This window comes from Caretta caretta, chromosome 21 (genome assembly GCF_965140235.1).
Source record: "Caretta caretta isolate rCarCar2 chromosome 21, rCarCar1.hap1, whole genome shotgun sequence".
Classification (NCBI taxonomy): Eukaryota; Metazoa; Chordata; order Testudines; family Cheloniidae; genus Caretta; species Caretta caretta.
The window spans coordinates 14421319-14438847 of NC_134226.1; positions in this window are offsets into that span (position 1 = coordinate 14421319).

Below are 17529 nucleotides of genomic sequence, written 5' to 3' on the forward strand. Positions count from 1 at the left end.
CCCATCTGTAGAATGGAGCTAATGATCCTGACCTCCTTTGTAAAGCACGTTGCGCTCTCCTGATGCAAAGTGCTACATAAGAGTTATGGATTATTTTTCCCTAGCTGCTCAAACTGTGTCTCACTCACACACTCACACACCCTGGGGTGGTGCAGAATGAACTCCGGCAGTAAACAGCGGGAGAGGCTGGATGAGGAAGTGTGTCCATGGTAGGATCTGTCTCTGATAAAGTCACCGGCACACAAAAAGTGGGCTGGAGAATCCCATGTTTAACAGCAGAAGAGCTAGAATGAAACAACCCTTCCCCCCACTCAAGAAAGCTGCTTTTCCATTGGCCTACATGGGGACAGGAAAAATCCAAACGATCCCATGTACAGAACCAGTTAACTAAGGCTGACATGAGGGCACCTCCAGGTCCCAGGCTGAGCTGGTAACTACTTACTACCCAGCTGTGGTGTAGCACGGACACAAGTGACTCGCACAGCAAAGAAGAAACTGCCATGTTGCCCTCTGCTGGTCGCAAAGCTGATATTTCCTCCCTGGTCTGCCAACCGCTTCAGCATGTCGGTAACTTCGTCGGAGCAGCCCTCTTGGAGTCAAAGGACCCACCAGTGTGCATAAAGTTATGCATGTGCGTAAGCATTTACAGAGCCAGGGCCTTGCAAATTCCTCCTGGAACTTGCTGGCTCAAGGAGAATTTGTCATCAGCATCAATTTCTATCTCAGATGAGCCAGTGGAAGCATATTCCTGTACGCGGCCAAAACGAGAGACACATTGTTGTGAAACCTCCATGCACCAGCTGCACCTGAATTAGGGTGGCTTGGGGAATGCATCCATTGTACGGTTTTTCCTCCAATGGCAGCAAAAAGAGATGATTACTATTAATCACACAGCACGGCCAGAATGATAGCGGAGACGGTATATGCCAGAAGATGCAAGTCAAACACACACAATGTCAAAAAGAACCCTCCTCAGAATTTGCCACAAAGTACAGCCCATCACCTTCCAGGTGTGTCTTTAGGGCTGCAAAGCTGCCTAATAGTGAGTCAAACTGCGATGGCTGCCATTTTGGTTTACACTGGGGACTGAACCAGTGACCTCCAGAGCTATGAAGCATGAGCAGCTCCAGCTGAGGGCTCTTACAGCACCTGTTTGCTATACAGTGGCACAGAGGGGAACCTTTAACACATACTTCCCCATGGGTAACAAAGACATTGGGATGTAAATAGTAGTTAGCATCCAAAGCTCTCAAAGTCCTAAACAATGTTAGACAATATTATCTCCATTGTTACCAAGGAGGCAAAATGACATGCCCAGGGTCACACAACAAGTGAATGGTGGTACCAGAGCTAGAACTCGGGTCTACTTTTTTGTCCATGCTGGAGCAAGAGACTTCGGAAATGGGAAAGCCCAGGCCATTTGTGGTCCCAAGACTCATTGTGCCCCTGTGTGTTGGCGCAAGAAGCCAAATGACACCTGTTGTCACTTTCAGACATTTCCACCACAGCCAATCCAGAGTGACTCCAGTGGAGATGCTGACGACATGATTGGGATGGAATGCAGAGAAGGAAGATGTAGGCTACCTATCAGAAATAAATGGCATGACAATGATGTATATTGGACTGAGGGATTTATTTACTGGGGGGGGTTTCAGAGTAGCAGCCGTGTTTGTCTGTATTCGCAAAAAGAAAAGGAGTACTTGTGGCACCTTAGAGACTAACAAATTTATTTGAGCATAAGCTGGGGTTGCCAACACTTTGAAGGAAAGAGCTAAAATTCAGAGGGATCTTGATGAATTGGAGAACTGGGCTATAGAAAACAAAATGAAATTCAACAAAGACAATTGGGAGGTGCTACACTTAGAGAAGAAAAAGCAAATGCACAAATACAGACCGGGGGATAACTGGCTTGGCAACAGCACGGCTGAGAAGGATCTGGGAACTGTGGTGGATCACAACCTCAGCATGAGTCAGCGATGCCATGCTGTTGCAAAACAAGCAGATGCAATTTTAGGTTGCATTGAGAGAGAATACCGCTCTGCTCGGCACTGGTTAGACCTCAGCTGGAGGACGGTGTCCAGTTTTGGTCGCCATCTAGAAAGGGGGTGGAGAAACTGGAAAGGATCCAGAGGCGAGTGACAAAGATGATCAGAGGGTTGGAACACAAGCCCTACGAGCAAAGGCTGAAGGAACTGGCTGTTTAGTTTGGAAAAGAGGAGATTAAGGGGGGACATGATAGCGGTTTCAGATACTTGAAAGGCTGCCATGAAAAAGATGGAGAAAAGCTGTTCTCTTTTGCCACAGAGGGCAGGGCAAGAGGCGATGGGGTCAAACTACAGCACAGCCTATTTAGATTTAATCTCCAGAAAAGCTGCCTGTCAGAACAGCAGGACAATGGGACAGACGCCTCTGGAGTTAGTGGAAGCTCCTTCACTGGAGGGTTTCAAAAGGAGGCTGGAGCCCTCTGTTTGAGATGGGCTAGATACAACAACTCCTGCATCTTGGCAGGGGGTTAGACTAGATCAGTGGTTCTCAAACTGTGGGTCAGGACCCCAAAGGGGGTCACAGCCCTGTTTTAATGGAGTTGCCAGGGCTGGCTTAGACTTCCTGGGGCCCAGGGCCAAAGCCTGAGCCTCACTGCCTGCGATCAAAGTCCGAGGGCTTCAGCCCTGGGTGGCGGGGTTCAGGTTACAGGCCCCCTGCTTGGGGCTGAAGCCCTTGGGCTTCGGCTTTGCCCCCTCCACCCGGCGTGGTGGGGCTCAGGTTTTGGCTCCCCCCCCCCCCGACCCATGTGGGGCTCAGGCAGTCTCAGGCTTCGGTCCTTGCTCCTGGGGTCATGTCGTAATTTTTGTTGTCAGAAGGGGGACACGACGCAATGAAGTTTGAGAACCCCTGGACTAGATGATCCTTGTGGTCCCTTCTAACCCTGTGGTTCTGAGCACATGCAGGCATGTCAGCAGAAAAATCCCAAACCTAGCAAGACCCATCAGAAATAAGGATCTGTTCTCTGCAGAAGAGTTCAGGTTGGGCCCAGCACCCACTGCAGACAGCATGCTGGACCCCATTGCTAGCAAACCCTCTGAACGGGTGTCGAAAACAGCCAGGCTCCAGTTCCAATTGCTGTTTTCAAGTCAAGCTGTTTTCAATACCAGTTGAGGAGGGACCCAGTGGTGATTCCGATTGTCAACAATGGGCCATTTTCCTCGTGTTAGGAGGATCCGGAGAGTCTGGCTGTCAGAACGGGACAACAGGTGGGTATGGGGAGGAAGAGCCATGAATGTGAGGGATTCATGAGCCACAGACACATGGTGGTTGTTAGATTCCGAGGGGAGACAGCTGTTTGGGCACCAAGGCAATATAAGGGCCAGCAAAGGGAGGTGGGACATACGGGTTCAGCACCATTTGGCTCTCCGAAGGAAGTTAGGAGATGGGAGTGGGCACCTGAGAGATGGGATACAGGGAGTTACGGTTGAAGAAATGAGCCCTGGAGACTTAGCGTGGGGCTGGGAGAGAGGTTAGCCTGCAAGCGTTTAAGGTGGAAGTGCTATCCCAGGGCATGGGGAGCTAGTGAAGGAATTGGTGGGGGGGCAGGGCAGCTGCAGTGAAAGATCACGCAAAACTTCTAAGGCAGAGTCATCCCAGGCTAAGTCCTGGACAAGTGCCATGTGTGCAGCCCAGCCCAACATCCCCTGACCTCAACAGGAGCTTGAGCAGGCCCAGTGGTAGATACGCTGGAGGGTAGGGATAGGATGCAGAGGGACCTAGACAAATTAGAAGATTGGGCCAAAAGAAATCTGATGAGGTTCAACAAGGACAAGTGCAGAGTTCTGCACTTAGGACGGAAGAATCCCATGCACCGCTCCAGACTAGGGACCGAGGGGCTCGGCAGCAGTTCTGCAGAAAAGGACCTAGGGGTGACAGTGGACGAGAAGCTGGATATGAGTCAACAGTGTGCCCTTGTTGCCAAGAAGGCCAATGGCATTTGGGCTGTATAAGTAGGGGCATCGCCAGCAGATCGAGGGATGTGATCGTTCCCCTCTATTCGACATCGGTGAGGCCTCATCTGGAGTACTGTGTCCAGTTTTGGGCCCCACACTACAAGAAGGATGTGGAAAAATTGGAAAGCGTCCAGCGAAGGGCAACAAAAATGATTAGGGGCCTGGAACACATGATTTATGAGGAGAGGCTGAGGGAACTGGGATTGCTGAGTCTGCGGAAGAGAAGAAGGAGGGGGGATTTGATAGCTGCTTTCAACTCCCTGAAAGGGGGTTCCAAAGAGGATGGATCTAGACTGTTCTCAGTGGTAGCAGATGACCGAACGAGGAGTGATGGTCTCAAGTTGCAGTGGGGGAGGTTTAGGTTGGATATTAGGAAAAACTTTTTCACTAGGAGGGTGGTGAAGCACTGGAATGTGTTACCTAAGGAGGTGGTGGAATCTCCTTCCTTTGAGGTTTTTAAGGCCCGGCTTGACAAAGCCCTGGCTGGGATGATTTAGTTGGGGATTGGTCCTGCTTTGAGTAGGGGGTTAGACTAGATGACCTCCTGAGGTCCCTTCCCACCCTGATATTCTATGATTCTATGATTCTAACGGAGCCCAGACCTCGAGGGGCCAAGCTCTGAATGAATTAAAAGAGCTGGGGGCTCAGCAAGAGTCTGGCAGCCACGAGACCCTGCTGAGAGCTGGCCAGAGTGACCAGAGCCATCGCAATAGGCCTTGCCCTGCCCAGCCCCAATGGCCACAACTGGCCATGCCCTGTCCTCCACCCATCCCCTCTCCTCATCCCACAGGGTGGGGCAACCACACTCTCTGCTTCACCCAGCACCTTGCCCCTTCCCCAGACATTTAAATTCCTTCCTTTCCCCAGGCCCCCACCCTTGCTCCTAGCCCTGGGTCGATTGGGGGATATCTGAGTTCCTGGAGTGGAGCCAGCCCTGTCTCTCATAGCATGGAGCATTACAAACACACTGAGTCATGTTTGAATGCTCAGCTGTTGCGTGTTTCTGCATGTGGTGTCAGGCCCGGTCAAGTGGCTGCAAACCTGAATCTGACCCTATAATCCTGGCCAAGCAACAATACTGTGGCCTGTGTGTGCAGGGAAGAGTCCTGCCGCCTTGGCACCACTCTGGCATTTCTGTCAGGGCCCAATGCAGGGGAATCCCAGTCACTCCCAGCTCATCCCCTGCTCCCTTGGAATCGGCCATTCCCCCCACACCTCACCCTTTTCAGCCCCCTCCACTCCCACTCTCCCAGCTCTGGCTTCAAACCTTCACCATAACTGGTTTTGTGCCCCACTCCTCCCTTCAGGGTCCCTGGGCAGACTCAGGGACAGGGCCCACCCCATCACATTCCCTGGCTTCCACTAGGCCCCATCTTCTGTGTCTGGGGCCACACAGCGTCCCCTCTTCCACTCCCCATGGCCTGGATCCTCTCCCCAGATGTAGCCACGACAGAACTGAGGACAAAGGGACAATGATAACCCAGACTAACTGTTTGGAAAACAAATGCGAAGGTGACTGAAAGCTGTCAAGCAGCCAGTGACTAATAAACCAGCTCCTGCCTGGATCCAAGGGGAAGGAAGGACAACCTCTCAGTGCTGAGGACAACAGCGGCTGGACTGCCTCATTCTGCCAGAGACACTGGCCAGCTCAGCACGGAGAGGACCTCTGGAAATCAGGGGTGCTCCTGGTTCACACAGGCCCCACACAATGGAACCTCTTACTTGGGTCAGGCAGGCTGGGGCTAGTGACAGAAATCTGGCAGATCAGGGCGAGGCCCCTTCCAGTTGTTGCGGTGGTGTTATAATGTGTCTCTTGGGTGTTCCCCTCAGGACTAATTCCCCGTGCGGTAGAGCGCGCTCAGCAGGTATGTTGAACTCATGCGAAAGTCCTATGGCCGGCGCTATGCGGGAGGTCAGAGATGATCACAATGGTTCCTTCTGGCCTCAGAATCATGAATCTGTCTGAAAACAGGGCAAGGGGGTGTTTACGGAAGGGTTAAGTAATGGCACTCTGATCTCCAACACGACCTCTGTCCCTGGCTTCATCCCATGGCCAGAAGCATTCAGCGTGGGAGACCATACAGGTTGTTGGGGTTCACCTGAGGCCTCTTCCACTTGGCACCTACGTTCCTACACAGGTGAGGCCTGAGGCCCTGAGCTCCTAGGAGAACAATTCAGACAGCAAGTCCATCAGTGCTACTAAATAGCTGAAGGTACATCGGTGAAACCAAGAGAGCTGTGGAGAACCTCAAGTGGCCCAAACACCCAGCGATACAGTCGCTCCCCTTCCTGCTCTAGGAGCTGCTCACCACTTCTCATTCAGCCCAGCTTGTGGCTAGGTGCCACCCTCTGCTCCCACATCATCCATTGCTTCTCTCCTGGTGTCTAACCTCCTGAGGGCCGTTGGTTTATTTCTCGGCCCTCACTGGCCGGTGTGACTTCCCCCAGTCTGCGAATGCCCCCAACACGCTGCCTCGTTCAGAGAGAGATCTATGGCCAACCCTGGCTAGATTAGACACCCTCACACAACCTGCCCCTCTGCTGGTGACTGTGGTCGCAGGGGTTTGCCCTGGTTTCAATAATCCAGTGCCCTAGGGACGAATGGCTGCTGATACAGCCTGTTTGCTGGAAGAAACGCCAGCCTCTTGCCACCATGGGGGGCTGTGCAGAGCGGATTAAGAGCAAAGGAGGGCAGCCGATGTCTGGCTCCTCCCCACCCCTTCCTCAGCTGCTCCTAGGTGTGAGAGTGCAGAGTGGACCAGCTCAGAGGAAGGGAGGTGTACTGCCTGCTTTAACCCTCCCTGGGGGGGCTGAGGATGTGCATGACCCATCTCACCGCACCCCACCCTGCCCTCAGGCCCAGGAGGGACAGAGACACCGTGTGGGGGGCAGGCAGGATCCATGGGATACTGGGGGGCAGGTACAGCAGGGGCAGACCTCGGGGAGAGAAACTGGGGGATCTCCCTGAGTTGATGGAAGCTGGGGTTTCCTGGGGGAAAAGCCAAGCCCCTTCTGAGGAAGTGCAGAAGCCTCATGCCGCCATGGGGCAGATGGGCAGTGAGGGGGTACAGCCCCCCCCCAACAAGAAGACAGCCACAGCATGGGGAGGGAGCAGAGGATTGGGTCTTCCCCAGGTTCTGGTAAAAGACTTCTCCAAAACCTCTGACTACGGGCAATCACCGACAGTGATTCTGTGCTAACACCAGAGGGCAGCCGCAGCCTAATTATAGGGCTATTGGTCAGTATCTCTGCATTTCAGCCCAATTCATGATTGTCCCAGAGAATCAACCTCCCAGGTTGGATGTAGTTCTAACCATGTTGGTCCCAGGATATCAGAGAGACAAGGCGGGTGAGACACTACCAGTCTGGGGGCATTTCCCGCCCACTGGGAGCTGGTGTAAATGAACTCCAGGTGCAGGGCAGGGGGAATCAGGCCCTTCTCTTGCCAAGAACTCACTGAGCCCTGTTCAGTCCTGGTGTAAGTGGCTGCACTGGGATCTCCAATAGCCTCGCTGCATCCGGGCCCATTTACACCCTGTTTGGAGAACCGTCAGTGCTGCTACTTCTGAGTTCTCCAGGGTAAAACCATCCCTGGGGTAACCCTGCGTGAATCCACTGATGTCACAACAGGGATGCGTCCGGCCTCGAGGTTTTCAAACCCGAAGGGCTAAACCTTAGTCCCAGCTCGTTGTCCATCTCTAGCGCCGACTGACATGGCGGGGTGCTTTTGCTGATTGAGGGCAGAGTACCAGCTGAGATCAGTTTCCGGGGCGTGACTCTCTATAATTAGCATTGCTGTGATCCTTCCATTCCACTCCCCCATGCCCATATTGTCTCTCAAATTTCTTTGGGGGCGGGGGTGTCCCCTGAGGCAGGAGAGGCATTCCGGGATGGGGAGAAGGGGATTTCCAGGAGATCCTTTTCTCTGTGTTTCAGCTCTTGGCAGCAGATGGGTCATTCTCATTTTTTGGACTCAGCACTAGCTCAGAATCAGTTGTCTGGTCAAACCTTCCTTGCGGGGACCAGAATACAGGACAGGGAGAATGGCATACCAGAGCCTGTCTTCTCCCTGCATTCTCCTGGTGAGCTGGTTTTGCAGGAGTGTCTCGCCGGTGGGGAAAGGCGGAGCGATAACAATGTTTGAAGGGTTTGAAAATGCACCAAGTGGTCTGAGGAGCAAAACTCTCTAGCTACACCTCAAAGTAGTGCAGCCTGCCCCAAAGTGTGCTGTGAGCACAGTCCTGGGGCGGGGGGAAGGGAGCTGTGCACATCTCTGGGGTCAGGGCCAGGAGAATGAAAGTGGGGTGAGGGTGGGCCCTAGGGCTGTGGGAGGTGGGTGACTTGTTTCTTTCTCTACCAACCCCGGTGCCCTGCCCAATCTAGTGTAAGCAGGGTCTGAATGAACTCACCCCCTGACTCATCCCACTAGCTGGGATGGGGATAGACTTCAGGAGCAAACTGTATTTACATGAACATACCTACTCTGCCTAGATATCCAGCAGATAGTGTTGCTCAAAGTGATGAAGTGCTCAAAGGCTGGTGTTGGGTTACAAATCACTGTAGTACTCAATGCAGGGGGAGTGAAATACTGTTATCAGTGTTGTTGTCTTTATTGTATGAATAAAGGGGAGCAGAACTGTGCTTAACCAGTCCCAAATGAGGGGGCCACCCTCAGCTTGAAAGGACCCCATTAAGCCAGGGGCTCAAATGCCAGACCCTGTGAAAGTGAGAGGGGTTGGGACAGGTGTCCCTGCCAGGTGGTGTGGACACTCCCTAAGGGTCCCCGGTCTGGTTTAACCTGTTCCTCCCCACTGTTCAAAGATAGAGCTAAACAGGCTTCATTAGGAGCCTTTTTTTATTTTAAACGCTGAAATCACTTCTGGTGGGGCCGTGTTTCTGCTGAGAGCTAAAAATCACAAAAGGACTGACCTATAGAGGTCACAGCAGAGAGGCAGGTGGCAGCAGAAGGTAACTGATGGGTTGCCTGTGGGAGCGGCCAGCAAAAGTGGCGAGCAGTCAGCCAGCGGGAGGAAAGGAACCGCAGCTGGTGGGGCGCCCAGGCAGTGAGGAACAGCAGCTGACAGAGTGGCCAGCCAGAGCAAGTGCTCAGATGATGGAGCAAGCCAGGTATCGTCTTCTTCCCCGGGTGGGAGGTGAACTCACACAGCTGCACCTCTGAACCCTGGGTCCTCACTGACCAAGCACAGCCACCGTGAGTGGGGTGGGATGAGGGGGGATGCCCTACTCCCACAGAACAGGGGTTGAAAGCATCCCTGGAGAGGAGAAAAAGAGTGAAAGCAGTTGAGGGAGTAGCTGACCACAGCTGTGGCCAGCTCAATTAGGGCCCAGCTGGCCCTGATAAGAGGGCTGTGGGCCAGGAGCGGGAGGAGTCTCACTCTAGCCCTGGAATAGGAAGGGCTAGCTCCCTGAAAGCAAGGTACCTGAAGCAGAGCAGTGCTGGGGAAGGGTAAAGGGGGCTGGGGAGCTCCAGCCTGGTAAACCCCCAGGCTGCAGGCCTTGCTAAAGGCCAGGAAAGATACTGAGGCTACAGAGGTGTAGCCTGGGAATAGGCAGAGGCAGCAGGTCCTAACCCCCTTGCCAATGATGAGTGGCCATTATAGACTGTAGTCTGCCCCAGGGAAAGGGGGCTAGATGATGATGATGACTGGCAGTAGCCACTGAGGCAAGGTGGGTCTAGAGAGTTGGGGGTTCCCCTGGGAGGGGAGACCCAGAGCGTGGGAGTACTGCTGGGGGTAGAACCCTGAGGTAAAGAGGCATTGGGGTCCAGGAGGGACACGGGGCCTGAGGCAGGTGAGACACCGGCCTGCAGAGGATGCTCCGTACGCTGGAAAAGAGCTAATTCCCAGATGACCAGCAGGAGGTGCCACATCGGTGAGTCGTCCCTTTGCTACAGGCACAGAAAAGGAACTGTTGGTTGTAGAACACGTGGCAGAAGGCTCTGCCCCACACACTGTGGTGTGGACGTCCTCCTCACGGTTTTATGATTATGAATCCTGTGTGTGGCATTTTCCCTAATTAATGTCAGGTGACTTCCCTCCTTTCATTAAATGTTTCTTTTCTACACTCTGTGCTTGTGAGGGGGGAAGTATGGCCTCTCAGAGGCGCCCGGGTGGTGTGTAATTTTCCCAGGTTACTGGGTGGGGGCTGAAGCCGGTTCTAAGTTGTATTGTTGAAAAGGAACCCTGAGATATTGAACCGGGCCCTGGTTGGTGTTGGCTCCACCTGGCAGAAGGTTACACTAAGGAAAGGGCAAGTTGCTCTCGGCAGCTCCTAGCCCCACAGCTCAGCTGTCAGCCCTCTGCTCCTCGTCCTACACTGGCTGGTGCAGAGAGGGGCAGGAGCCACTGAGTGATGCCTAGAGCCAGCCGGCATAGTTGGGGCTCACACAGGCTCCCCCTGTGATGCGGGAGGAAGACTAAGGAGAGAGAAAGTGGATGAGAATAAGGGTGAGGGGAGGGCTGAGGAGAGAGGCCAGGAGAGGCTGCTGGACACAGCCAGAGCCTGAGGTGCTCCCAGGTTCAGTTTCCCCCCTCTAAATCCTGGTCTGCCCCTAGCCCTCGTGGGCTGGAGGGCTGAGTATCTGTGGGCTACAGGCAGAGGCTGGGGCAGCTGGGAGCGAGGGGTGGGGGGGATGTCCCTCGCAGTCGGACATGGGAGGAGGAGGCCATGGGTAAGAGGCTGAGGATGAATCCAGTCTCGGACAGCAGTTGCTTCTGAGTGCCAGGTGCACTGGCCAGGACTCTGCCTTCAAAGCCGACTCTTTTCTAAAGCCTCAGGAGCTGTTTTAAAATAGTGGCCTGGCAGCGCCAGAAATGCCCTGTGTATTCATAGTATCGGCACTGCACAAGCATCCATCCTGCCCCAGTGGGAGCAGCACCTTTGGGACCCGTGGAGGGGGTGGGTGTTAGCCCTCACGCCCCGCCCAACCTCCGCCTCCCTGCTAGGAATGTTACTGAAGATCTGTGCATTGAGATCCCTGCTCCCATGACAGGGTGCAGGTCACTAAAGAACCATCGAGGTGGCCTAGAGATGAACGATGCCGTCTCCCATTACTGATCCTCTCCGCTCGCCTGTCCCCAAGATGATGAGAACTTCAGCCTGGCTGGGCACTGGAGACAGGAGCTCAGGCAGACAGCTTACGGGAAGGACAGCAGCCCCCGCCGTCCCTGCGCTGCTGAATTCCATGAGCCGAAGCTGTGGGATGTGATTCCAGTCTATAGAGATTGTTACCCCTGAATGATGGGCTATGTACCTTTAGCATCCTGTGGGCAAGGTAGAGCATCACCAACCAAGCCATGCTGATGTAGTGGGCACTGCGTGCTCCTCCCCCCGTTGGCACTTCCGGTTTCCCCTGGTTACAAAGGCCAGAGAGTTTCTCAGAGAAACATGCCAAAATTTTTGTTTCCCCTCTATAATCCCACCCCCCCCCCCCAGTGCAAAAAATTTCCCTAATTATCTTCCAAGCTGGGTTTCTCAGCATGAGTGCAGAAGAGACCCAGTTAGCAAGGTTCTGGGAAATGAGCATGTTCCCAGGACGCTCTTGCCCAGTGCTTGTGTCACAGCTGGTCACTTTTGAGCATTTAGTTAATCGTTGCTTGTGAAGAAACGGCTGATGCGAGCAGAATTTCTTGGCAGCCGAAGGCTCTGTCTCTCAAGACGTCTCGGGGTGAGTTCAGAACCTTGCGCTCAGTATGTGCCAGGAACCATTTCCTACACCCAGCCCGCTCGGCAATGTAGCACTTCAGACTGAAACAGGTAACTAACATGCATGTGTTTCGGTAAAGGCCTTCAGGCCACCTCCTTCCGGTAAGACAGAGGCTCACGGTTCATTATCTGGTTTATTGGTAAACGTTCCTTGGAGAGTAAAATCCGGGAATCCGAGGCCCTGGTGGTTGCTCTGCTAATCCCCTGTGGTGCATTGTTAGCCTAAGATAGGACTTGGGCGTTACTGCAGCCACCAGAGTGCAGCTGGGTTTGCCTTTTTTGGCAAGGTTAATTCCGTGGAGACGTTCAGCCCAAGTTCCCCCGTTGAAACAGACGCGTCTGGGGTAAGCAGGAGAGCGGCAGGGTTATTGGTCCTTTGGGGTCTACTCTGAGCAAATATAGTTGTGGGGAGAAGTTCAGGACTGACACCGGCGAGGCTAAAGCTCCTTTTTGTCTGTAGAGTCAGCAGCAGAGCAAACGCCCTCCATCCCCTGCCCGGCCTCTAGGCCTCTGCCCTGAGCTGGAGGGACTGTTTCTGGCAAAGACCAAGCAGTTCTGTCTCCTGGGAAGGAGCACTTTGATGGGGCCTAGCCTAGCCTAATGTACAGCTGTCTGCTAGGGAGTGGGTTGAGACCATCCAGGTTTTGTTCACAGTTCTCCTCCACACAGCCAGACATGGGCTACTGCAGAGCTGAGGGAGTTAGCTGGTGATCTACAGGAGAGAGGCCCTGGATGAAGCTTAACTAGCAACTCCTGGGCCATCACATACACCACTGCATTCGGCAATGGACACACAGAGCATTCTGTGGTATACACGTGTGTGCACACAGCATTCGCTAGTGTGTATATACACACACACAGAGCACAAAGTAGTACACATGCAGACGTACGCACACACAGCATTTGGTGGTTCTCCTCTTAATCAGACCCCTCCAAGATGCATTTTGAGTAACTGTCCCAGGGCTCCAATGTTGAGACTGAGAATCCCTGGTGCAATGGCCCTGGCCCCAGGCCACACTCAGCCCAAAGACAGTCCCCACCCTCAGAGCAAGGCAACCCACATCCCTTCCTCTCAGCTTTCACTTTTCCTCAGGGCAATACCGCATCCATAAGCCTGAACAAACTGCCAGCCCCTAACCTGGAGAGGAATGCTGAGGAAGCAGCCCAGGGCAGCAGGTAGGGGAGAGGTGACGTAGGAAAGATGGAGAGCATTGACATGGCCCTCCCATAATCTCTGTTCAGTTCGCAACTCTGCCACAGCCCTGCTGCATGACCATGGGCAAGTCACTTAAGGTACGTCAACACTGCAAAAAAATCCCGAGGCAGTGAGTCTCAGAGCCTGAGTCAACTGACTCCGGCTCCCGCTACGGGGCTCAAACTAGCAGTGTAGACATTCCTGCTTCAGGTTGGAGCCTGGGCTCTGACACCCTTTTGTCTGGCCTGTTGAAGACGGGGAGTCTCTCAAGTGCAGCGTCGCGTGCAATGGGGCCCTGGTCCTGTTTGTGTGCCTGGCTCGGGGACCTGCAGGCAGAGGAATACCCTGCAGAGGAGAGCTGTGATGCAGGAACTGCCCAAACTATGGCACCTATTAAAGGGAGGCAGTCCTAAAGCTGTGTGAAAGAGCCATTCAGCCCAGGAACCTGGCTGCGGAGAATGCTGGCAAATAGGCAAAGAAATGAAATGGGCCAAACCGAGCAAAACAAAGCTGCTCTCTAATCTCCTTCTGGCTGAGTGACCCTGGGTGCCCTCCAGAACCACAGGAGGTAGAAATGTTCTCAGAGAAAAGAGTTTTAAGCCACCGAATCCTTCTTGAGTTGCCTTTATGGCCTGTCTGTCGTGTGTGCCTGGCTTGGGAACATTGATACGTGGGGCGAGGATCTGGCTTCCTCCACGGGAGCGAGGGCAGCTGAACAATGCACACTTGTGAAATAGGCTTACAACAAAATGGACGGCTCTTTCGTGACGATCTTTGCAAGAAACGTGATCCAGTTTTCATCCCTCTCTCTCTGTCATCAACTCCCCTCCAGGGGTGTGCTGTGGAGGCAAGCGCTGTAGTACTCCCAGGCCAGGACTGGGGTCTACGGGCCCCCAGAGACGCTCACATATTCTGGGTAACAGAGGATTCCTCTACTGGGTGCCAGCCACTACAAGCTGTGAATGCCCCCCACACAAGGGCTTTGTTACAATAAAACAGCACAACTGTCCCTAGCCCAGCCCAGTGCCCGGCTATAAGGGAATCATATCATAGAATATCAGGGTTGGAAGGGACCTCGGGAGGTCATCCAGTCCAACCCCCTGCTCAAAGCAGGACCAATCCCCAATTAAATCATTCCAGCAAGGGCTTTGTCAAGCCAGGCCTTAAAAACCTCTAAGGAAGGAGATTCCACCATATCCCTAGGGAACCCATTCCAGTGCTTCACCACCCTCCTCATAAAATAGTGTTTCCGAATATCCAACCTCGACCTCCCCCACTGCAACTTGAGACCATGACTCCTTGTTCTGTCATCTGCCACCACTGAGAACAGCCGAGCGCCGTCCTCTTTGGAACCCCCTTTCTGGTATCAAATCCCCCCCTCACTCTTCTTTTCTGCAGACTAAATAAGCCCAGTTCCCTCAGCCTCCCCTCATAAGTCATGTGCCCCAGCCCCCTGATCATTTTTGTTGCCCTCCGCTGGACTCTCTCCAATTTGTCCACGTCCCTTCTGCAGTGGGGGAACCAAAACTGGACACAGTACTCCAGATGTCGCCTCACCAGTGCCGAATAGAGGGGAAGAATCACTTCCCTCAATCTGCTGGCAATGCTCCTACTAATGCAGCCCAATATGGTGTTAGCATTCTTGGCAACAAGGGCACACTGTTGACTCATATCCAGCTTCTTGTCCACTGAAATCCCCCGGTCCTTTTCTGCAGAACTGCTGCTTAGCCAGTCAGTCCATAGCCTGTCGCGGTGCATGGGATTCTTCCGTCCTAGGTGCAGGAATTTGCACTTGTCCTTGTTGAACCTCATCAGATTTCTTTTGGCCTAATCTTCCAATTTCTCTAGGTCCCTCTGTATCCTATCCCTACCCCACAGCTTATCTACCTCTCCCCTCAGATTAGTGTCCTCTTCAAACTTGCTGAGGGTGCAATCCACACCATCCTCCAGATCATTAATGAAGATGTTGAAAAAAACCAGCCCTAGGACCGACCCCTGGGGCACTCTGCATGATACCGGCTGCCAACTAGACATTGAGCCTTTGATCGCTACCTGTTGAGCCCAATGATCTAGCCAGCTTTCTATCCACTTTATAATCCATTCATTCAGCCCATACTTCTTTAACTTGCTGGCAAGAATACTGTCGGAGACTGTATCAAAAGCTTTGCTAAAGTCAAGGTATATGATGTCCACTGCTTTCCCCTCATCCACAGAGCCAGTTATCTCCTCATAGAAGGCAATCAGGTTGGTCAGGCATGACTTGCCCTTGGTGAATCCATGTTGACTGTTCCTGATCTCCTTCCTCTCCTCCAAGTGCTTCAAAATGGATCCCTTGAGGACCTGCTCCATGATTTTTCTGGGGACTGAGGTGAGGCTGACCTGTCCGCACTTCCCTGGTTTCTCCTTCTTCCCTTTTTTAAAGATGGGCACTATATTTGCCTTTTTCCAACTGTCTGGGACCTCCCCCGATGGCCACGAGTTTTCAAAAATAATGGCCAATGGCTCTGCAATCACATCAGCCAACTCCCTCAGCACCCTCTGATGCATTCGATCTGGACCCATCGACTTGTGCATGTCCAGCTTTTCTAAATAGTCCTTCACCTGTTCTTTCACCACTGAGGCCTGCTCACCTCGTCCCCATGCTGTGCTGCCCAGTGCAGTAGTCTGGGAGCTGACCTCGTCTGTGAAGACTGAGGCAAAAACAGCACTGAGTACTCCAGCTTTTTCCACCTCCTCTGTCACTAGGTTGCCTCCCCCATTCAGTAAGGGGCCCACCCTTTCCCTGACCACCTTCTTGTTGCTAACATACCTGTAGAAACCCTTCTTGTTACCCTTCACATCCCTTGCTAGCTGCAACTCCAATTGTGTATCCCCACGTAACCTCTCCATAATCGCCCCACCAGTTGGCCACTGCCCTGTTTTGTCCTGCCAGCCACAGGTAATGGGCTGCTTCCTTGTCCAGTTCCCAGCCTGCTGCTCCTGCTCACACAGCTTCTGTCCCTGCCCTGAGTCTGGTCCCCTCGGATCCTCCGGATGCTACCACCTGTTCCCATACACTGCGGGCTGTGGATGGATGCTCGGTTTGGTAGCACAACACCCTCTACTGGCCAGATCCTTTCCCTCCAGCTTAGCCCAGGCACAGGGAGATATCCAGGAGAAGCCAGCAAGTTTATTCCACTATGCAGCATTTTGTATCATTGCTGGTAAGTTCTGGAGCCCGGCCATTTGCAGGAGCATACACAAGGGACAAAGTTAATGTACTGTGGGAACTTCAGCGCTGAGTGTCTCTGGCTTTTGTGTCATAAAAATGTCCTGTCTTGGAATCCATAACCTCTCAAAACTGCATGACTGCAGCAGAGCTCAGAGTCCTAGCCCTGGAGAAGCTGGCTCTGTAGGGGAAAGGCTAGAGTACCCTTTGGAGCTGGAATCCACTGTTTCAGGTAACTTTGATTCCGAGACATTTTTAGATGCGAAAAGCATCAAAAGCTGAACATCGACAGCCTAAGAAAGGAGGCTCCGCGCAAGGGGAGGTTCCTCTGGAAACAACCAGTTCACTCATACCTTTCACTATGCAGCCAGGGTTTGGAAATACCCCGTGATTGTAATAAGGGGAATTAGCCAGGGCCAATGAGAGACTCAATCCCAGACTCAACTTCTTGGCTGTGCAGATATTGCAGAGCTTAGAGGGATTCACAGAGAGCTCTGTTATTAACAACAGCGTCTCTTTGCTGCAGAATGTCAGTGCGTGAGGACTGGAGAAAGTGCCTTACAGGGAGTGAACGAATGAGCTCAGTCGGTTTCATTTATCAAAAAGCTAATAGGGCTTTTGAGGGAAATGGATCTGTGTCCTCCTCACGCCACCCACCAGTACCTGACAGCAGTCAAGGAAGCTTATGATCCAACCGGCGAGACGAATTCCACGAGCTCAGCGAAGCCCAGCACTGTCGTCACCAACAACCCCAATGTGCAGCCCGGTGACTTCTATGTCGTTGGTCCAGCTCTACGCTTGTTCCAGCTCAGTGTGGAGGGTTTGTCAGCTGCCAAGCGTGATTTACTCAGCGTTCTTGCTCATTGACATACTGTTGACATCATTTGCTTGCAAGAGAGACACATAACTGCCGAAGCCGGGCATTCTAGTATCGATGGCTTCAACCTGTTGTGCCATGTGGCACACCTGAAGCACGGCCAAGTCACATACATTCGGTCTGATATTGCAGATACATCAGCTGAATGGTCTACTGAATTCCGTGATAGCATCTGGGTTGGCGATTTCTGGCTAGCAAATGTTCACAAGCATCAGCTGGAACCAACAGGTTCTACCAAGCCTGCCACATCCAGCTGTCTACGTCGGACTTCAACAGCCATCACACAGACTGGGGGTATGAGGCGGTTGACACCAATGGTGAACAATTTGCAGACCGGGCATCTTGAAATGACCTCGCCCTTATCCATGATGCTAAGCAGTAAGGCACATTCCATTCTTCTAGATGGGATTGTGACTACTCTCCTGACTTGTGCTGGGTCAGTTCAGTTCATGGCCATCCTCAGCCAGCAACATGCCAAGTCTTGGACAACTTTCCACACAGTCAACACAAACCGTCGCTGATCCAT